Genomic DNA, 20881 nt, shown 5'->3' on the forward strand with positions numbered 1-20881 from the left:
GGATACGAAGAAATCATTTCTATTGTTCCTTGGATATGTGGCTAAAGGACAATACCATGAAGTTTTATTCTTGTACTCTATAGCACTATCTATGGGGTTAAAATCAAGAGCATAAACGCCAAGAGCAAACACAATTTTGCTGAAGAAGCTGGAGAACTGACACTATCCATCTTTAAGACTAACTGCAAAGCTATCATAATTAAGACAGTATGGTATTAGTGAAAAAACAAACAGAAAAAACAGTGGAACACAAGAGAGAGCCCCAAAACAGATCCATACAAATACAGTCAACTAATCTTTGACAAAGAAACAAAGGCAATTCAATGAAGAAAGGTAGTCTTTGCCACAAATGATATTGAAACAACTAGAAATCTATCTATCTATATATATAAAAGAATCTAGACAAAGGCCTTATTTCCTTCACAAAAATTAACTCAACATGGAATATAAGACCTGGACATAAAATGCAATACCATAAAATTCCTAGAAGATAGTCTGAGAAAAATCTGGATGGCCTTAGGTTTAGTGATGACTTTTAAGATACTACACCAAAGCACAATCTATGAAAGACTTCATTAAAGTTGGACTTCATTAAAATTAAAAATGTCTGCTCAGCAAAATCCAATCTCAAGCAAATGAGAAGACAAGCCACATAGTGGAAGAAAATATTTGCAAAAGATATATCTGAAAAAGAACTGCTATCCAAAAATACAAAGAACTCTTAAAATGCAGTATGAAAACGAACACCACAACTAAAAAATGGGCAAAAGATCTGAGGAGTAACTCACCAAAGAAGATATACAGATAGCAAACAAGCATATAAAAAGATGCTCAACACTAGAAAACGAGCAATCTTGCCTCTTTGTATTTACCCAAAGGAGTTGAAAATGTATGTCTATACAAAACCTGCACACAAATGTGTATAGCAGCTTTATTCATAATTATTAAAACTTGGAAGCAATCAAGATGTCCTTCAATAGATGACTGGATAAACTGTGGTATATTCACTCAATGGAATACTATTCAGTGACAAAAGGAAATGAGCTATCAAGCTATGAAAACATGGAAGAACCATAAATATACATTACAAATTAAAGAGGCCAACCTTAAAGGCTATATACTATGTGATTCCAACTATATGATATTCTAGAAAGGGTAAAACGATGGAGAAACTAAAAAGATTAGTGGTTTCCAAGGATTTAGGGGGTGGGAGGTATGAATAGGTGGAGCCCAGGGAATTTTAGGGCAGTGGAACTATTCTGTATGTTAGCATGATGGTGGCTACACGTTTTTCTACATTTGTTAAAATCCACAGACTGCATAACATAAAGAACGAACCCTAATGTAGACAGTGGATGTGGTTGATAATGATGTGTCCATGTTAGTTTATTGATTGTAATGAGTGTACTACATTTGTGCGGGATGTTGATGGTGGGGCAGGCTGTGTATGTGTGTGGAGAGCTGGTATATGGGTAATCTCTATATCTTCCACTTAATTTTGCTGTGAACCTAAAACTGCTTTAAAAAATAAAGTGTATTACTAAAAAGTAAAATCAAGAGCATACATATCTCTAATGCTTAAGAAGAATTAATGATTAACTACAAGCATGGAAACTTTCTACAGTTAAATTAGTGTAATAATAAGATAATTTGAGTTTATGTAAGAAGGCACATTAGTTTTTTTTTAATTTGAAAATTTTAAAAGGGATATTATTTTCCAAAAGGGTATTGTCTGATTGATTGACTAGGCAGAGGGGAGTTCTTATCTCAACAACCAGGGATCCATAACAGGGAGCCCAGGGGCCATGCTGTGGGTAGGACATAGGACAAGGTACAGGGACAACAGCGGTTTTCTAACAGAGATCACTATGTTTTCCATTTCCAGTTATATTTTCAAGTTTCCTTTCAGGACTCTCGGAGTGTTCCTCCTCAGCTCCAGGCTCAGTGCAGGCCTGGGACCGAGTTGAAACTGGATCTTACTGTTCTGAAGTAAGACACAAGCCTCTGAGGGCAGTTCTTGCCTCTGAGACTTTTAAACAGAACTGGTGAAAAAATTGCCTACCAACTTCAATCTATTGTTTTTTATCCTTATTGCTCCTGTTTACGAAGCTAATACTACTACTTATGTAAATCACATCTCTAATTCATACAATAACCTTGAGGGGCAGCATTATCATTTTAATGAATAAGGATGTGGGGGATTGAAGAGATCAAGTTTCCTGCTCAGTGCCATACAGCTCTGAAGTAGTAAACCTTGAACCCAGCCCTGACTCACTTCAAAATCCCACTCAATTCTATTAAATCATACCGTTTCCAAACTCCTTGGTAACCACCACATGCCCCTCTTTGCTGTGGGTGGAACTCTTCTCTAGTTTCTTATCTCAGTGCATCCCATTCCACTCTGTACTTGGCTACTCCCTTAGTGAGAACCACCAGTAGCTCTGGGAAAATTACATCCCTAGTCTCAGTATTGTTTCCATGGGATTCACATTGGCCAGGCCAGTAGCTTCCTCCAGGGTGAAGAGTATGAGTCATTGTTAACTACTCTGTTCATCCCTCCTTCCACTCTTTTTAGTTTAACTGTTTACAGTAACCAGATCTATGAATTTTAGACAATTTAGTACAGAGGTAAAAAGCTGTCCTTCCTGCCCAAGGAGAAAAGCTGGAAAAATGACTTTAAAATTAAACTGCTGTTTAGAACAACAGAACAAATAAAACAACAAAAACGATGGATTATGGAATAAAGTCTAAATGTGAAATGTGTGGAAATACCTGGTTTTGGTAAGATAGAAATATCTAACTGTGAGAACTAACCTACTGATGAAAAACTGAAGAGATGGGCTAAAAGAGACAAGTTATGTGTCCCTTACCACCTCCTTCTTCATATAACAACTATAAACACAGGTTTTATAAAGGGGTCCTTTTAATTGTTATCCATTTTTGAAGAACTATCTCCTCTCCATTGCTACTATTTTGGAAAGAAAATACAAAGTTAAGAATCTACAGACTAGGGAAGTAAATTTACAGTACAGATTCAACTAGTTATTCACTAGCATAACAGAAAAACAGGAAATATGTATTGAAAAAATTCTATAAATAGAAAATAAATTGAAACTGGATCTTAAAAAAAGTCCATTCTAAGATAACCCTCTTATCTCTCTTTTTAATGTAAAATATAACCTCAACCATCCCCTATACCCTCAACCACTGAGTTTAAACACTAGCAAAGAGAGATATTCAAAGGTATCTGATTTAAGTCAAAACTCTGCATCCATTATATCCTTAGCTTATTTCTTTATCCTTCAGGAAAAGATCTCTTTTTTTCTAACCAGAAATTATCAAACAAGCTAACAGATGGCAAGAGCATTGAATCAAGTCTAATTTGGGTTGAATTCAAGTTTGATTATCTGGAGACATGAACGCAATTTACTCATATTAGCATCAAATGCCTAATACTGATAAAAATGTTAGAGAAATATGATCCAATAGAAAGCTTTCTGAACTGGGAATTAAAAGAGCATCCCACTCCACCCCACCCCAGCTAACTAGTTATAAAACTCTGGCAAAGTCACAGATTCCTTCCACCTCAGGATCCTTTATCTGTCCAATGGGATGACAATAACTAGTCCTCCTTTCTCTGAGATGCTGAGGATAAAATGGAATCTTAAAAAAAAAATTCTCCTTTACTTGGTGTGAAGGTAGAATAATGGACCCACAAAGACATCCATATCCATATCCCCAGAACCTGTGAAAATGTTACCTTATATACAAATGAGGCTTTGCAGATGTGATCAAATTAGAACCTCAAAAGAGATTATCCAGGATTATCTGGGTGGGCTCAATGTGATAACAAGGGTCTTAAAAGTGAAGAAGGGAGGTATGAGGGTGAGAATCTGAGTGATGTGATAGGACAAAGACCTGACCAGCCATTGTTGACTTTGAAGATGGAAATGGTTCATAAGGCAAGGACTGTGGGCAGCTTCTAGAAGCTGGAAAAGGCAAGTAAAAGAATTTTCTCTTAGTGACTTCAGAAGGAATGCAGCCCTGCCAAAACCTTGATTCTAGCCCACTGAGACTAATTTCAGATTTCTGACCTCCAGAAATGTAAGATAGTAATCTGTGCTGTTTTAAAAAACTAAGTCTGTTGTAATTTCTTATAACAGCAAGAGGAGACTAATACACTGGGTTCAATCTCAGCTTTGACTTCCCCTGGCTTTGTGTCCTTAAACCAGTCATTCATGTTTCTGAACTTTAGTTTCCTTATCTGTAAAATGGGGATTAAAATTAGCAACTATAGGTTGTTATAGATGTCAAATAGGTTAAGTGCTGAGTGCTACTTGGTAAGTGGCACTTACCACTTACACTACACTAGAGCAATAAATTGCAATTATTTTTACAAAACCTACAGGCAACGCATAGTATGTGCATTAAAGCTTCCAGCTATCACTAAATTTATTGGTAATATATTGATGTGGAGGTCATTGGTTTATTCTCATAGACGGCAAGGCTGAAGATCTTTTACATCTCAAAGTTTCCAAAGGGAAGAAGCAATATATATGCAATTTGTTTTAAACCCAGTTTCTATATCCAGTGTAAAGTCAACACTCTGCATTGATTTCATCCTTAGGTTCTTTATCCTTCAGGAAAAGGTGACTTTTATACCAGAAAACTTTTTTTTAGTATTTAAAACTTAAAGGGAGAAAAATTTAAGATAGGAAGAAAGATCACTTAGAGTCCCACCTCTTTATTTTACTACTAAAAAAAGAGTAATTCACAAGGAAGTTAAATGATTTGGTTCATCATCAATATGCAGCCAGTTCACGTGACAGATGGATTACTGGGTTTTCTACCTCCAAATCTGTGCTAACTTGTTAGAGTAGGGATCAGCAATATGGCCCACGGGTCACATCTACATAGCCAACTGTCTTTTTGTAAATAAAGTTTTACTGGACACACGAACATCCATCAATTGCATATTGTCTACAGTTGCTTTCCTGCCACAAAGGCACAACTGAATAGGTTCAACAGACTGGCCTACAAAGCTTAACCTATTTATGATCTTGCCATGTACAGGAAGTTTGCTGACCCCAGTGTTACGGTGCACTGCCTCTTCAGGCATGGAAGCTTAATTTATCTTATAAAATGTTTCAAAGCAACAGATTTTTAAATGATCTTTCAGCAAAGTTTTAAGAATATTACACAAATAAAGGAATACTATGGCTTAAAGTAGCATACAACATTAAACACAGATGAAATTCTGTACAGGGCAGGTTCTATAGCTCCACAAAGACATCACAGGGGTGAGTTCAGTTTTGGCTAAATGATGTTGACTTAGTAACAGCAAAATTACTATCTCAGCGTACAAGTACTAGGCAAAATAATATAATGACTTACTATTCCTGTGACCCTTATTCAATAGGAACTACTATAAACATGTTTGATCATAATTCACATTAAAAATTGACAATTATTAAAAATAATATAAAACACTATGTTTCCTTCCTAAAGCATTTCTTCATTAATATTGAGTATCTCATCCTGGTGAGATTATACACCTTTTACAAGACTCATGCTTTTTTTTTAAATGAGGGTTTTTAAAAATTTCTTTATTCATTTTATCTTTAGAGAGAGCTCACATGCATATGTAAGGTGGGGGTGGGGATGGGCAGAGGGAAAGGGAGAGAGAGAATTCTAAGCAGGCTCCACATTCAGCGTAGAGCCCGATTAGGGACTCGATCTCATGACCCTGGGATCATTACCTAAGCCAAAATCAAGAGTCAGACACTCAATCAACTGAGCCACCCAGGTGCCCCAAGACTCATATTTTTTATGATCAAGTATGGGGAAAGGAACTAATAATTACTGGGTGTGAAATACCGGCAGGAACTAAAATATATAACCACTGAATTTAAAAAATAAACATAAAGAATTCTCTTCCATTTTCATAGCTGCAGAAATAGACTTAGGGAAAGTGAGCATCCCTCCAACGTTACAGCATAAGAGGCATTGGGTAGCTGAGCTGGGACTTTAGGTCAGCCTTCTCAGTCTCTAAAATTCTCTTTTTGTTACTTTTCCTACATTTTATAACATTTTCAGATTCAATGATTTCTTTTGCATATTTCATATAGAACTGTGTGTCTCAGTTGACTACATGTTCAAGAATGTTAGATTCAAAGCTATTTTTGAGAAAATTAAAAATTGGCCTGCCTTCAGGTACTTTCCATGGGGAAGTAGAGTAGCCCTAAGTTTGGACAAAAAGATAAATCAGGCTCCTAAAGCTTTTCATAAATGTCAATTTTGTCATTTATACAATTCTGTCACCAAAAGTATGTGGATTTTCCCTAGACTCAACAATACAGAATACAGGCATATCCAAGACTCATGAGAGAACTTGATTAAAAATTGATTAAATCCAGTTTATTCTAAAAGTCTGCTTGTGCTATCTGACAGAAGCCAAACAAAGGGTATTTTTAGTAACTTGCTCCCTTCAGTAAACTCTAAACTTGTGTGCACATCATCAAACAAACCAGGGCAATGTTATCCAAAAGTCCTGTGAAAAGGTCATCAATGAATTCAAATTTAATGTTACACATCTGGCTTTTTATAGAAAATAATATGAGCAACATCTAATCAGAGAATATTTCTAGCTCTTTTATAAAGCTTCAGATGGAGTTATTGAGTTGTCCCAGTGTCCCTTCATGTACTATCTCCTAGAGTTTAGTGCTAGCAAAAATAATTTTTCTTCATTTATCAGCCATGAGAAACTTTTTAAAGGAACACATAAACTTGGAATCTAGGGTGGGGGAGAAATTTATTTGTTGCTTAAAGAAAGTTGTGAGAGATCACAATTCCCTACGCTGAATGCATTTCCAAAGTAGTACATTTGCAGACAGAAAAAACTGAAATCCAATTAACTGGAACCCTTCATTAAATGGAATGATGTTTTATCTACTACTTTCGAGAGAAAGAAATAACAAGATATGCAAAAATTAGACTTTGGAGGATCCAAGATAAAATTAGAAATAATCCCTGCCCCCAAAGAAATTAGCTTAGCAGGGGAGTTGAAATATACAAAATGACAAAATGAAAATAGCACCCTAAGATTTACAGATAGAGTTCTGCGAGTTTAAGAAGTGAAACACTGCTTCCAATAGAAAGAATAAAGGAAGTTTTTATGAATAGGTGGTATAAACCTAGGCTTAAAGGATGAATAGGATTTATTTTTCTTTCTTCTTAAAGGCATTACTTACAGCAACAAAATCCACCAATTTCAAATGTAGACTATGATTATTTTTGTTAACTGCATGTAATTGTGTAACCACTACAACAATGAAGATACAGACCAATTCCCTCACTCAAAAAAGTTCTCTGTCCCACTTTGCACTTGATCCTCTTCCCCCAACTCCTGGCCCCCCAAACTTGCTTTCAGTCACTATAGATATTCCTTTTCTAGAATTTCACATAAATGGAATCATATAGTACATGCTACAGTTGACATCTGAGCAACACAGGGGTTAGGGGAGACAACCCCCCATGCAGTCAAAAATCTGCATAGAACTCTGGACTCCCTGAAACTTGACTACTAATAGCCTACTGTTGACCAGAAGTCTTACCAATAACACACACAACACATATTTTGTATGTTATATATATTATATACTGTATTCTTCTTACAAAGTAAGCTAGAGAAAAGGTTACTAAGAAAATCATAAGGAAAATAAAATATATTTACAGTACTATACTGGATTTATTGTAAAAAATCTGCATATAAGTGGACCTGTGCAGTTTAATCCTGTGTTGTTCAAGGGTCAACCTTTTATTTATGTTTGACTTCTCTCACTCAGCATATTGTTTTTGAGATTTATTTAAAAAAATCTCTATTTGGTTCCTTTTTATTGCAAGTAGGATTCCATGGAATGGATATAAGACAATTTGTTTATTCACTCACAACTTTTTGTCTATTATGAATAATGGTGTTATAAACATTTGAACACATTTTTGGGTGGGCAATTGTTTCCATTTTGCTTGGGTTAATACCTTAAAGTGGAATTGCTAGGTCAAATTGTGAATGTATGTTTAACTTTGTACAGTATTGCCATACTGTTTTTAAAAATGGTTCTACCAATTTGCATTTCCACTAGCAATGTATGAGAGTTCCAACTGCTCCACAACCTCATCAACACTTGGCATTATTGATCTTTTTCTATTAAATGTGCATTTGTCAGACAAGTGATGAGGATCTCTCCATGGACTTAATAACCGTTCATATAGTACTGTGAAGTGTATGTTCCAATCATTTGTCCATTTTAAAACTGAGTTGTCTTGAGTTGTAAAAGTTCTTTATATATGCTGCATATAAGCCCTTTATCAAATATGTTTTGCAAAATTTTCTTGTAGTCTTTAGTTTGCCTTTTTATTTTAAGCATCTTACAAAAGCAAGTTTCTAATTCTGATAAAGTACATTTTATCAATATTTTCCTTTAGTTTATGCTTTTGTTGTTGTTTTAAAGAAACATTTGCCTAATTTTGTTGAAAACCTGCCTACACAGATTTTTCTCCTATGGTTTCCTCGAGAAGTTAATTAGTTTTAACTTTTACATTTAGGTTTATGATTTAAGTCCAATTTTAAGTATGGTTTAATGTTAAGGTTCATTTTAGCCCATACAAATGTCCACTTGTTTTGGCACTATGTCTTGAAAATACTCTTCTCCATTGAATTAACTTGGCAATTTTGTTTAAAAATCAATTTATCATTTGCATGTGGATCTATTTCTGGATTCTTATTCTGTTCCATTGATCTATGTCTATCATTTTGTTAGTCTTGATTGTTATAGTGTTATAGTAGATCTTCAAATCAAGTAATTTAAGTCTTCCAACTTTATACATTATCAAAATTGTTCTAGCTATTTTAGATCCTTTACCTATCTCTATAAATTTTAAAGCCACCTTGTCAATATCTTCAAAAAAGCCTGCTGGAATCTGACTGAAATTACATTGAATTTATAAGTCTATTGGGGAGGACCGCCATCTTAACAATATTTAGTCTTCTGATTCATGAACACAGTATATTGCTTCATTTATTTAGATCTGTAGCTTCCCATTGCAATATTTTGCACTTTTTGGTGTAGAGGTCTTTAATATTTTTTGTTAAATTTATCCTAAATATTGTGTTTCCTTGTGCTGTTGTAAATGCTGTTTTAAATTTTTATTTTCTAATTGTGTACTGCTAGTACATGGAAAGAAACTGATTTTTGTATATTAACTATGTACACTGCAATTCTAATTAATTTATTTAAAAAATTCATTTGGGTTTTCTCTAGACATGATAATAAGGCCTGTTTTGATTCTTCCTGTCCAATCCATATGCCTTTAATTAATTTATTTTTTGCCTTATTGCATTAGTAAGATTTCTAGAAAATCATTATGAAAGTGGTGACAGAAGATATCCTTGCCTTGTTCCTGATCTTAGGCAGACAGCACTAGGGCCATTCATCATCAAATATGATGCTTATCTGTAAGGTTTTTTGTTTTGTTTTGTTTTGCTTTGTTGTTGTTGTTATTGTTGTTGTTTTGTAGATGACCTCGATCAGGTTGAGGAAATTTTCTTACAATACTACTCTGAAGAACATTTTTATCATGAAAAGGTATTGAATTTCATCAAATGTTCTCCCTGCATTTAATGAAATGATGTTTTTTTTTCCCCCTGTATTCTTTCTTTTTTAAACTTAAAAACATTTTTTTTGAGACAGAGAGAGAGCACAAGCAGGGAGGAGGGTCAGAGAAAGAGGAAGAAGCAGACTATCCGCTAGCAGGGAGCCCGATGTGGGGCTCAATTCCAGGACCTGGAGATCATGACCTAAGCCAAAGGCAGACCTTAACTGACCGAGCCACCCAGGTGTCCCTTTTTCCTATATTCTGTTAAAATGACAAATTATGTTGATAGGCTGTCAGATGTTAAACCAAGCTACATTTCTAGGATAATTGTATTATCCATTTTTTTAAAAAAATACAGGATTCAATTAGCTAGTATTTTGTAAGGAATTATGCATTTATTTTTCTAAGGAATATAGTTTCCTTATATTTCTTTGGTTTTCGAATCAGGGTAATACTGTCCTCATAAAATGTATGGGAAAGTATTTCTTACTTATCTGTTTTCTAAAATAGCTTGTATAACAATTTTTTTTCTTAAAATATTTGATAGAATTCACCAGTAAAGCCACCTACGCCTGGGGAGATTTTAAATAATTAATTACATTTCTTTAATTGTTATGTAAGTAGTTCCAAGCTTTCTATTTCATTTTGGACCAGTTTTGGACATCTAGACCTTTCAAGGAATTTGCCCATTACATATAGATTGTCAAATTTCTTGGGTCTTCTCTCATGAATTCCACCCTTTGCCTCAAAAGCACCAGCTATGGGTTTCATTGGTTTTCCTCTACATTTTCTTTAAATTTAATTGATTAATGCTGTCATTTCCTTGGTTTTGTTTTGTTTGGCTTAAATTAGTTTTCCCTTTTTTTACTTTCTTAAAGCTCAAGTTAAGATGGGGGGTTGGCAAACTTATTCTAAGAAGGACCAGGTAATAAAGACCATATGATTTCTATACTCAACTCTTGCCATTATAATGTGAAAGCAGCCATAGACGTGTAAAAAAATGAGCATGACTGTGTGGCCACCCCTGAAAAACATTATTTATAAAAACAAAAGAGCAGTTTGATTTGGCCCACAGGATGTAGTTTGTTGACCTCTGGCTTAGGTTTTTGAATTGATGAAATCTATATTTCACACTTTCTGTGTCCAATTTAAGAAATCTTCAAAAAACCCAAGGTCACTAAAATGTTCCCTTAGGCTTTATATTTTTAGCTTTATATTTAGACTTATGATCCATTTCGAGTTGTTTTACATAGTGTGAGGTAGGAGTTGAGGTTTTTTCTTTCTTTGTGCATAGCCGTCCAGTTGTTTCAGAAACATTTGTTGAAAAGCTTATCCCATGCCTATTGAATTGTCTTGGAATTTTTGTTTTTTAAGAAAATGAATTAACCATATGGGGTGGGTCTATTTCTGCAGCCTCTATTCTTTTCCACCGATCTACTTGTCTCTCTTTACACTGTATCACACTGCCTTGATTACTGTAGGCTACATTAAGTGTGGAAATCAGGCAGTGTAAGTCCTCCAACTCTGTTCTTTTACAATGTTATTTGGGCTCTTTAAGTCCCACTGCATTTCAATATAAATTTTAGATCAGCTTGTCAAACAGACCATCAATCTCAGACCTTTCTTCTTATGTAATATAGGCATTTAAAGCTATACATTTCCGTCTAGATATTACATTGGTTGCATCCCACAAATTTCGATATGTTGTATTTTAATTATCAGTTTAAAATATTTTAAAGTTTCTTGTAATTTCTTCTTTGCCTCAATGCTCATTTATGTGTTTTTCTGATTATTTTATTGTTATTTGTTTCTAATTAACATTGTGGTCAGATAACTCTGTAGTTCCAACCTTTCTAAATATGAGATTTGGTTTTTGGTGTGGATGTAATCTACTTTGGTAAACATACCATATGCACCTGAAACAGTGTATTGCCACTATTTGGTATACGGTTCTATGAAAGCAATTCAGACTAGGTGGTTGACAGTATTCATCATATAATCTATGTGTCTGCCAAATTTTTTCTTTTGTCTAGCTCCACCAATTGATGAGAAGATGGTGTTAAAATCAACTATGATTGTAAAATTGTCTATTTTGTCCTATAATTCTGTTGAATTTTGCTTTATGTATTTTAAATCATTGCTACTGAGTACATATTTATGTTTGTTTATAGTTAATAATGGACTATTTCACATAAACTACAGAAGGTTTGCAATCTTATAGGCCTATATGTCCCTCTACATACATCATAAAACCTGAAAAATAATGTTGTAATTTTAGTTTTCAATGGTTACAGTCTATAAAAAAAATTAAAAGGAAAAAGGTAAAGAAAACCCAAAAAAACCCAAACTAGTCTTTTATATTTGCCCAGATATTTAGAATGTCTGATATTCTTTATTCTTTACTTAATATTCACATTTCCATCTAAAACCATTTATCCTCAGCCTGAAGAACTTCCTTCACCATTTCTTATGGTGTAGGTTTCTTGGTAGAAAATTCTCTTATCTAAAAATATATTTTGCCTTGGTTCTTTTTTTAAAATTGAGGTAGCATTAACATAACATTATATTAGTTTCAATATATAATATAATGATCTAATATTTGTATACTTGTAAAATGATGACAATGATAAGTCCGGCCTTCATTACTGATTAATATATTTGCTGGGTATAGAATTCTAGATTGAAAAATTTCTTTCAGCACTTTAAAGATGCTATTCTACTCTCTTCTATCCTTAATGGTTTCTGATAAGTCAATTATTAAATACTATCTAACAGATCTTTGAGGCCTTATTCATTTTCCCCTAACCTTTTTTTCCCCTACTTTTATCCTGGATAATTAATATTGACCTGTTTGAGATCACTTACTCTTTCTTCTTATGTTCACTCACCTGTTAAGTACATCAAGTGAATTTTTAATTTCAAACATATATTTTTCAGTTCTAGAACTTCAATTTGATCTTTTTTTTTTTTTCTATTCTCTACCAAGACTTTCCATTTCTCTGCTGAGATTTTCATGCACTGAAAACCTGTTTTCTTTTACTTCACTGGTAATAGTTATAATAATAGCTGGCTGAGGTGATTCAAAGGTGAGTCATAGATACAGGCAGACAAAAATCTAGAGATCTGTCTGACTCCTTCCCTTGTAAGCTACACTCTCTTTGGCATTCCCAGTTTCCTAGTTTCTTATTTCTGGTTCACCAGACCAGACAGCAATAAATTTTTCTGTGTCTGCAACACTGCCACCAATTTCACACTATACAGATTGCATTTAGTCCCTAACTGAATGGGAGTTATTTGTATCCTCCTCATTTCCCTCCTCCACATGAGTACGAGTTATTTCTGGGGGTTGGTACAAAGAAAGAAATGTAGGGCATTCTAAGCTATTCAAGGAAAGGTTATGAAGGTAAGAAAGCAAATAGCAAGACACAGTGAGGTGGGAAATACTGCTGTAATATTAAGTTAGGATTAAATTATGTAAATTATTGAATGCGAGCTGGGCCTAAGAGTATGGCCAATAAAATGTAAATTTTAGATGGCAGGATATAATCATATCTATATTTTAGATTAAGATCAATATATCTGTGCTAGTAAAATGAACTACAATATGGAGAATGAATGGAAGTAGGGAGATTAGTTAGGAGGCAATTCTAGTACAGCAAGTAGATGGTAATGAGGTCTTAACTAGACTAGTGGTAGATGATAAAAAAAGAAAAGATTGGAAATGAGATGATTTAGCAAATGATTGATTGATGATCCTAAAATTCTTCAATAATTAGAACTATCACAAAAAGATTAAATTTTACTGTTATCAGACAGGAAGTATAGCTTTTCATTTTTATTTAATAGAGAGGACCACAATGGAAGCAAATCATTTTAACATTATTTCTCTAGACATATGATCGTGGTTCATTGGTGAATGACAAATAGTTATAAACTGTAGTTTAATGGTCATCCTTTAATCAGGATATACATATATTGGTAGGAAATGAAAATCAACCTTATTTCCTAAAACTACTTCCCAGTAGGGTGTAAGGCTGCCATTAATGCAAGCTTAATCACAGTACTTTATGTTACAATCTCATCAACACTTTTATACCCCAAGAGTCTGGACTGAAGACTGAAAAAAGACTAAAATATCTACTTGATGAAGAGACTGTAAAAACTAAAATAGCTTTCAAAAGCCATCACTACCATAAGAAATAAAACTCCCATTAAATTAATATGTAAAAGCACCTAAAAAATACTCTTCATCTTTAGGAGTACCTGGCTGGCTCAGTTGGAACTTAACACTTGATCTCAGGGTTGTGAGTTCAAGCCCCACGTTGCGTGTAGAGATTACTAAAAAAAAATAAATAAAGTACTCTTCATCTTCAAAGCACTTTACCTTCATTAATTAAGACTCTGAATTCAGTAGATCTACTATTTTATACTATAAATTTATGTAGTAAAATTCATTTATTAATAAGCAATACTTTAATGTCATTATAATTGTTAATTTTCTTTTTGACTATATGCAAATATTTTTCTTATATATTGAGAATACAGTGGACATCAACACTCCCTACCTTTTCCACAAAAAGAATAAACACATTTATAGATATTAGCAATTTAAGTATGACAAAATCAAAATATTACTGGACTTCTGTTTTTCCAAAGGGCAGTAGGAGGAAGAAAAGGTGGCCACGATCGACTAGTAGGAAAAAGTGTAAAAGTAGTGTTCTTTTGTGAAAAGAAAAGCAGTTGAAATTCTTCATGAGAAATCTGGTAAAAGATGATGGAGATCTTGGTAAAATTTGTTTGGTTTCAGAGAGCTGATTAACAAAAATGTACTAAGTATTGAGATTTGTTTGATTTGAAATTACGACGTTTACTCAGAAGCTTCAAGATAGCAGGACGAATGTAATTTCTTAATAAACTTGTGATTCTGTAACTTATTACCACTTAGAATATGGTACTTGAATAGGGAATACTTCCCTTTTATTAATGTATGACTAGTGTGGATAGGTATAGGAGAAATTTACCTGAAACTCAGCAAAAATAATTATGGTATCCTACCTCACAGAACTTCATAGAAATTCAAATTAAAACAATTGAGGAACCAGTTAAACATCTATCAGATTGCTCTAAAATGAGCAATGGAAAAAAATATGTCCATGCCTAGCTATTGGTTAGGCGATGGGGTATTTTACACAGTACCAAGAACGGTACCAAAAAAAGTACAAGTTTTCTCAAGTGTGACGAGGCACATATAAAACATCCCCCAAACACACAAAGGAACAAAATAAAACAAATACAGCACATTAAAAACTTTCATGTCTTTTGATCTTACAATTAATTTCTAACAGTTTACCTTAAAGAAAGGCAATGATATTCAATGATTAATTTATATGCAGAAATAATTTTCCATTGGATGTTCAGTACAGTGTTATTTATAATAGCGAAATGAGAGACAAAATAAATGTTCCATTGGTAACTTAAGACTGTATGGCAATGTGATAGTAATTGAAATGGAGATGTTATTTAATGACATTGAAAAATGTTCCCAAAACAAATCAAGAAACAGAGTCTTAATTACAGAGAGTAAACTGATGATTACCAGAGGGGAGGAGGAGCAGGGAATTGTGAAATAGGTGATGGGGACTAAGGAGTACACTTGTGATGAGCACTGGTTGATGTATGGAAGTGTTGAATCACTATATTATACATGTGAAACTAACATAACACTGTATGTTAACTGAAATTAAAAACTTAAAAAAAAAGAAAAATGTTTGTTAAATATAACTAAGTTTAAAAAGAATAAAAACTACATATAGAATCTGTTTTGCTAAAAATAATGCATGTACAAACCTAATTTAAAAATTGAAAGACTAGGGGCGCCTGGGTGGCACAGCAGTTAAGCGTCTGCCTTAGGCTCAGGGCGTGATCCTGGCGTTATGGGATCAAGCCCCACATCAGGCTCCTCCGCTATGAGCCTGTTTCTTCCTTTCCCACTCCCCCTGCTTGTGTTCCCTCTCTCGCTGGCTGTCTCTATCTCTGTCGAATAAATAAATAAAATCTTTAAAAAAAAATGTTTTTAAATAAAAAAAAATTGAAAGACTAATAAATAACAAAACGTTAAATGAAAATGTATATATTATAAATTTCCTACTATAAACATATTTCATTCAGCATTGCCTTCATAATAAAATTACATACAGTTACTAAAAAATAGCCACATATGCCCTTGACTCACATGCAGTGTACTCTAAATATTCTAACCCTGATTGTATACATAAACCTTCTGCTCTGTCACTGCAGTTCTGAATGAGCCCCTCAAAGATCATTCTGAGTATCTATCACATGGTCAGTCACCTGAGAGAGAATACATCAAATTGTTATGAGTTTGGGGACCCAAATGACTGCCCTCTATTGCAGAACAATACTAAAAGAAGAGTATGTGTGTCCTAGGCAAGCTTTGTTCTCTAGAGGTGAGAAGCTAGTGCTAACCAGGTTTTATATTAAATGTCTTCATCATTTGCGAGCAGCCAGATGGTTGGTAATATGTGTAGATATTTTGAAACATAGGCTGGCTGATTTCAATTAGTTTTGAAGTGAGACAAATGATATTGAGGATCTATATTGCTAAGCCCAGGGGTACTAAGAGAATATTTTCTTACAGATGAATATCCCATCAGCTAGCGCTCCTGCTTATATAATATAGCTAATAGGTTATCCTGGAACACATCTGCTATTGGAAAGAATCTGTTATGAAGCACCTAGCTGGGCAGACATTTTATGGCCAAGATTAGGAAACCAGCTAACGTGAGTGACGAAAAGGAAACTAAAAAAACAAAAACAAAAACACAAAAGCCCACAAACCAATATAGCCTATACGTTTGTGTTTCAGAATGCACTAAGTTTATTGTAAAGGATTTTGGCAGCAAATAAAAATACTTCTATAGTAAACTGCAGTCATTTGGGGCCAAATCAAAGGCTCTGACGGAAAGGATTAGTAGCTGAACAAGTGTTGGCTTTTTTCAGGCTTAGCAGGCAATGCCAATTTTATGTCATGTTCCTCAAGGTACCAGCTGTGTTGTTCCTGATGATTTTCTTCTATACTGAGAGAAAGGACACAGATGAGTCCTTGAAAATGCCACTATTTGGGCATACCTTGACCTCAAAAATTCAGGTAAATCAGGATAAATGAATTATTAATTCTGTTATTCAAAATAAAGTTGAGAATCTAAAATTTAATTTCTTTTCTGCACCACAGAGATTCAATAGACACTCAGAAAAGTGATCTGGCTCTAAGTCTACCAAAGAAATCAAATGAATTATTTTTTAAAAAGCAGGAAGTCAAACAGAAATACAAAAAATTTAAAAAACACAATTTAACCCTTAATTTTCTTCATAGAAAACAATTCACACATTTTTTCGTCTCCTCATTAGCTACAATAGTAATAAAATACCTGATATTAAGAAAATTAAATAGTTTTAATGCTTGTTTCATTCCATGCAGTGACTGGCATGCTTACTATTTACTAAATGCCTACTACCCTGTAGATACTATACCAGGTGCTTCATACACATTATTGTAAATCACTATCCCAACAACCTTATACAGGTAATTATTTTCATTTTACAGAATAATGAATTGAGAGCCAAAGAAATTCAGTAACCTGACCAAGATCATACAGTCCAGGTCCTACTCTAAAACCCATGCTCCTTCCACATCACCATAGTTAAATGAAAATGTTTCTGTTAGTCAAGTACTCTCAGTGATTCAATGTTCTTGCACACAGAAGCAGTGAAAGACTCCTCTGGGGCACGCCTCTATAGCTCTGAGACAAACCATCAAGTTTCCACTAACAACAGGTGAGTCTTCCAGATGCAATTCTGTCATTGAATAAATAAGCATTATGAAAGAGTTTGAACTCGCAAAATAAAAGGCAAACAGCTAATCTTACAGGAAAAAGGCAAACACAGAATAAGGAGATAGGAGCTACAGGTAATAAAAACAATTATTTAGACTCTTAGTACTCAAAATGTGGCACTAACCAGCAGCACTGGTTTCACTTATGATCTTGTTAAAAATGCAATCTTATGGTTCATTCCTCCTTCTGTTTACCCCCCCATTCTTCCCTTTCTTCTCCTACCGATCTTCCTATTTCTTATGTTCCATAAATGAGTGGAACCATATGATAATTGTCTTTCTCTGCTTGACTTATTTCACTTAGTATTATCTCCTCCAGTCCCATCTGTGTTGCTGCAAATGTTGTGAAATCGTTCTTTTTGATGGCTGAGTAATATTCCACTGTATAAATGGACCACATCTTCTTAATCCAGTCATCTGATGAAGGGCATCTTGGCTCCTTCCACAACTTAGCTATGGTGAACAATGCTGCTATGAACATTGGGGTGCATCTGGCCCTTCTCTTCACTACATCTGTATCTTTGGCTTAAATACCCAGTAGTGCAATGACTGGATCATAGGGTAGCTCAATTTTTAGTTTTAAGGGACCTCCACACTGTTTTCCAGAGTGGCTGTACCATTCCCACCAACAGTGTAAGAAGGATCCCCTTTCTCCACATCCTCTCCAACATCTGTTGTTTCCTGCCTTGTCAATTTTTGCCATTCTAACTGGCGTAAGGTGGTATCTCAATGTGGTTTTGATTTGAATTTCCCTGATGGCTAATGATTTTGAACATTTTTTCAAGTGTCTGTTAGCCATTTGTATGTCTTCATTGGAAAAGTGTCTGTTCATATCTTCTGCCCATTCTTTGATTTGATTATTTTTTTCCTGTGTATTGAGTTTGAGAAGTTCTTTGTAGATCTTGGATACTAGTCTTTTATCTGTATTGTCATTTGCAAATATCTTCTCCCATGCCATGGGCTGCCTCTTAGTTTTTTTTATGAGAGACTACGGACTCTGGGAAACAAACTGAGGGCTTCAGAGGGGAGGGGGGTGGGGGATCGGGATAGGCCGGTGATGGGTATCAGGGAAGGCACATATTGCATGGTGCACTGGGTGTTATACGCAAGTAATGAATCATGGAACATTACATCAAAAACTAGGGATGTACTGTATGGTGACTAACATAATAAAAAATTATTATTTAAAAAAAAAAAAGAAATGCAATCTTAGTCCTGACTTCAAACCTACTGAATCTGAATGTTTTTAAAAAGATTAGTATGTCATGAAAGCTTGAGAAGCAATGATTTTAATTATAATTAAGCCAGTACTAACTAAACGATGTTCAAAACTAGTTTAAAGAGGTAGAGATTAGCCTACAGCCAACAATGTCTCCAGGAAAAACAGATATTTTAATGCATTTCCATTGTTTGATTAATTCTGTAAATTGTAAACAGTAGCTTTGCTTCATTTGCTGAGAACACTTTTGTTTTAAATTTTGAAGCCATTATTCCATTCTTTTAATCCTATCTGGTAAGATCTTGTTTCCTCTTTCACCTTCCACCCACTCATTCTTAGCTAACATCCAAGTCTCCATAGAAAAGCAACAGCACATGCCTAGTCAGAGTTTTACCTTGGAGTAAAATTTAAGCAGGGCCAAAGGGCCAAGATATGATCTGCTGGGATGAAATGCATTTATAAGCAAGAGCTATCTTCACCCAAATCCAAGGTTTTCCTTATGATTTACCTATAGTAGCAAGCAAGCTGTATATTACCCCACAAAATGCACTTATCTGTATCAATAGTGGACTCTAATACTGTGGCTAAAGGAAAGGATTTATGGGTTCTTTTATCAAGACAAAAGATCTTATAAAAATTTTTTCTCTTACATAGCTAGCCACCACCCAAACCCTTAATAGTAGTGGGAAGATGGTAATGCATTTGATCATGGAGAGAATACCTAATTAAATCCATTAAGTAATTGATGATAAAATAAAATTGTTACCACTGTCCTGCTATATAAACTAAAGCATAAAATTACTGATAAATTCCTCTCCTCACTGAAAACAGCTCTGCCAGATAGTTAAAAACAACAGCTGGAAATATCTGACCAGATGACAACAAGTAAATTTTAAAGGGAAAACAATAGCCTCATTTAACCGATTTTTAAAAACTTATTTATTATATATATTTGTTAGGCTTATAAAGTACTTATATGGAACAACAGTAAGTATCGTCTCTATCCCTCTGGGTATATTTTCAGGGAATTCTCTCTTAAACTAATTTTAGTCCTTTTCTTATTTTTTTGTCAGGGTTACTTTTTATCACTTATAATAAAAAATATCACTTATAATAAAAAATCTGAGTAAAAATTCTCAAAAAGTTTAAAAAATAGGTAGCATCTTTTTTTCTACTTTAAGAAAAAGAAATTCAGACCAAAACACCGAGACACTATCTGTTTTCTAATTCCAGATTCTTTTACTTTATAATCTTATAAATCTAACATTCTTACATCCTATAACAAAAAGGACTAAAAAAAAGGTTGGTGTCACCCGGCTAATAGCACGATGTAGGAAAAGATTAGTGATACAATTCAATGTTCAGATTATAATATAATTTTCTTTGTCTAGTTTTTACTGATGGTGCCTTCCCTCTTTCTTCTTTTCTCCTTCAACAAGATTGTTGACCTTGCTTAAGAGAGGACTGATTTGTCTCTTATCAGATGGTTAAAGTCTCCCTAATTTGAGTAAGCTCTAAAAAAATTGCTGTTTTAGAAAGGTCAATTAGTTCCAAACAAAGGCATTCCGTTCACTAAGCATCTCCTATAGAGATACTTCCTACTGGGATAAGCCAGTATTTCCTGTTGTGCTCCAGTGTATAAAGGGGCAAAGGAAGCTGCACGTGAATGCATACATTACCAGCTGGAGTCCCCAGAGTTTATAATTTCTGACAGCACTTACAGGAGATTTCCTCTGAGCTGCCATACAAGCATTTTCTAAGATTTTGCTGAGTTATGCCATTTGTAGGGAGTGGGGTATTTAAAAGAACACATCTTATCCATCATGAAATCTGAATGATTTTTTTTTTTTCTCCACAGTGATATTTGGTCTTGTCCATCTATTTCCACTGCCACAGTTACACCTTTCACATTTAGATGGTTCTGGCAGTCTCCCAGCTGGTGTCTGCCTCTAGGCCCTCATACTCCATTCATATATAGTCACTAAAATAATGCTCTTCAATTAATTTCACCATGTAACTTGCCTGTTCAAAAATTTTCAGTGACTCCCTATTTCTCAGCATATCAAACTCAAATTTCTAAGCTTGGGTTTCAAAAC

At 34.3% G+C, this 20881-nt stretch overlaps 1 protein-coding gene across 5 annotated transcripts in view; it reads right to left on the reverse strand.

Moving 5' to 3' along the window:
- Nucleotides 1-20881, reverse strand: part of PEAK1 (pseudopodium enriched atypical kinase 1) — a 293673-nt gene that overhangs the window by 95467 nt on the left and 177325 nt on the right. The window lies entirely within an intron of this gene.

This window comes from Ursus maritimus, unplaced genomic scaffold, assembly GCF_017311325.1.
Source record: "Ursus maritimus isolate PB19 unplaced genomic scaffold, ASM1731132v1 scaffold_27, whole genome shotgun sequence".
Classification (NCBI taxonomy): Eukaryota; Metazoa; Chordata; class Mammalia; order Carnivora; family Ursidae; genus Ursus; species Ursus maritimus.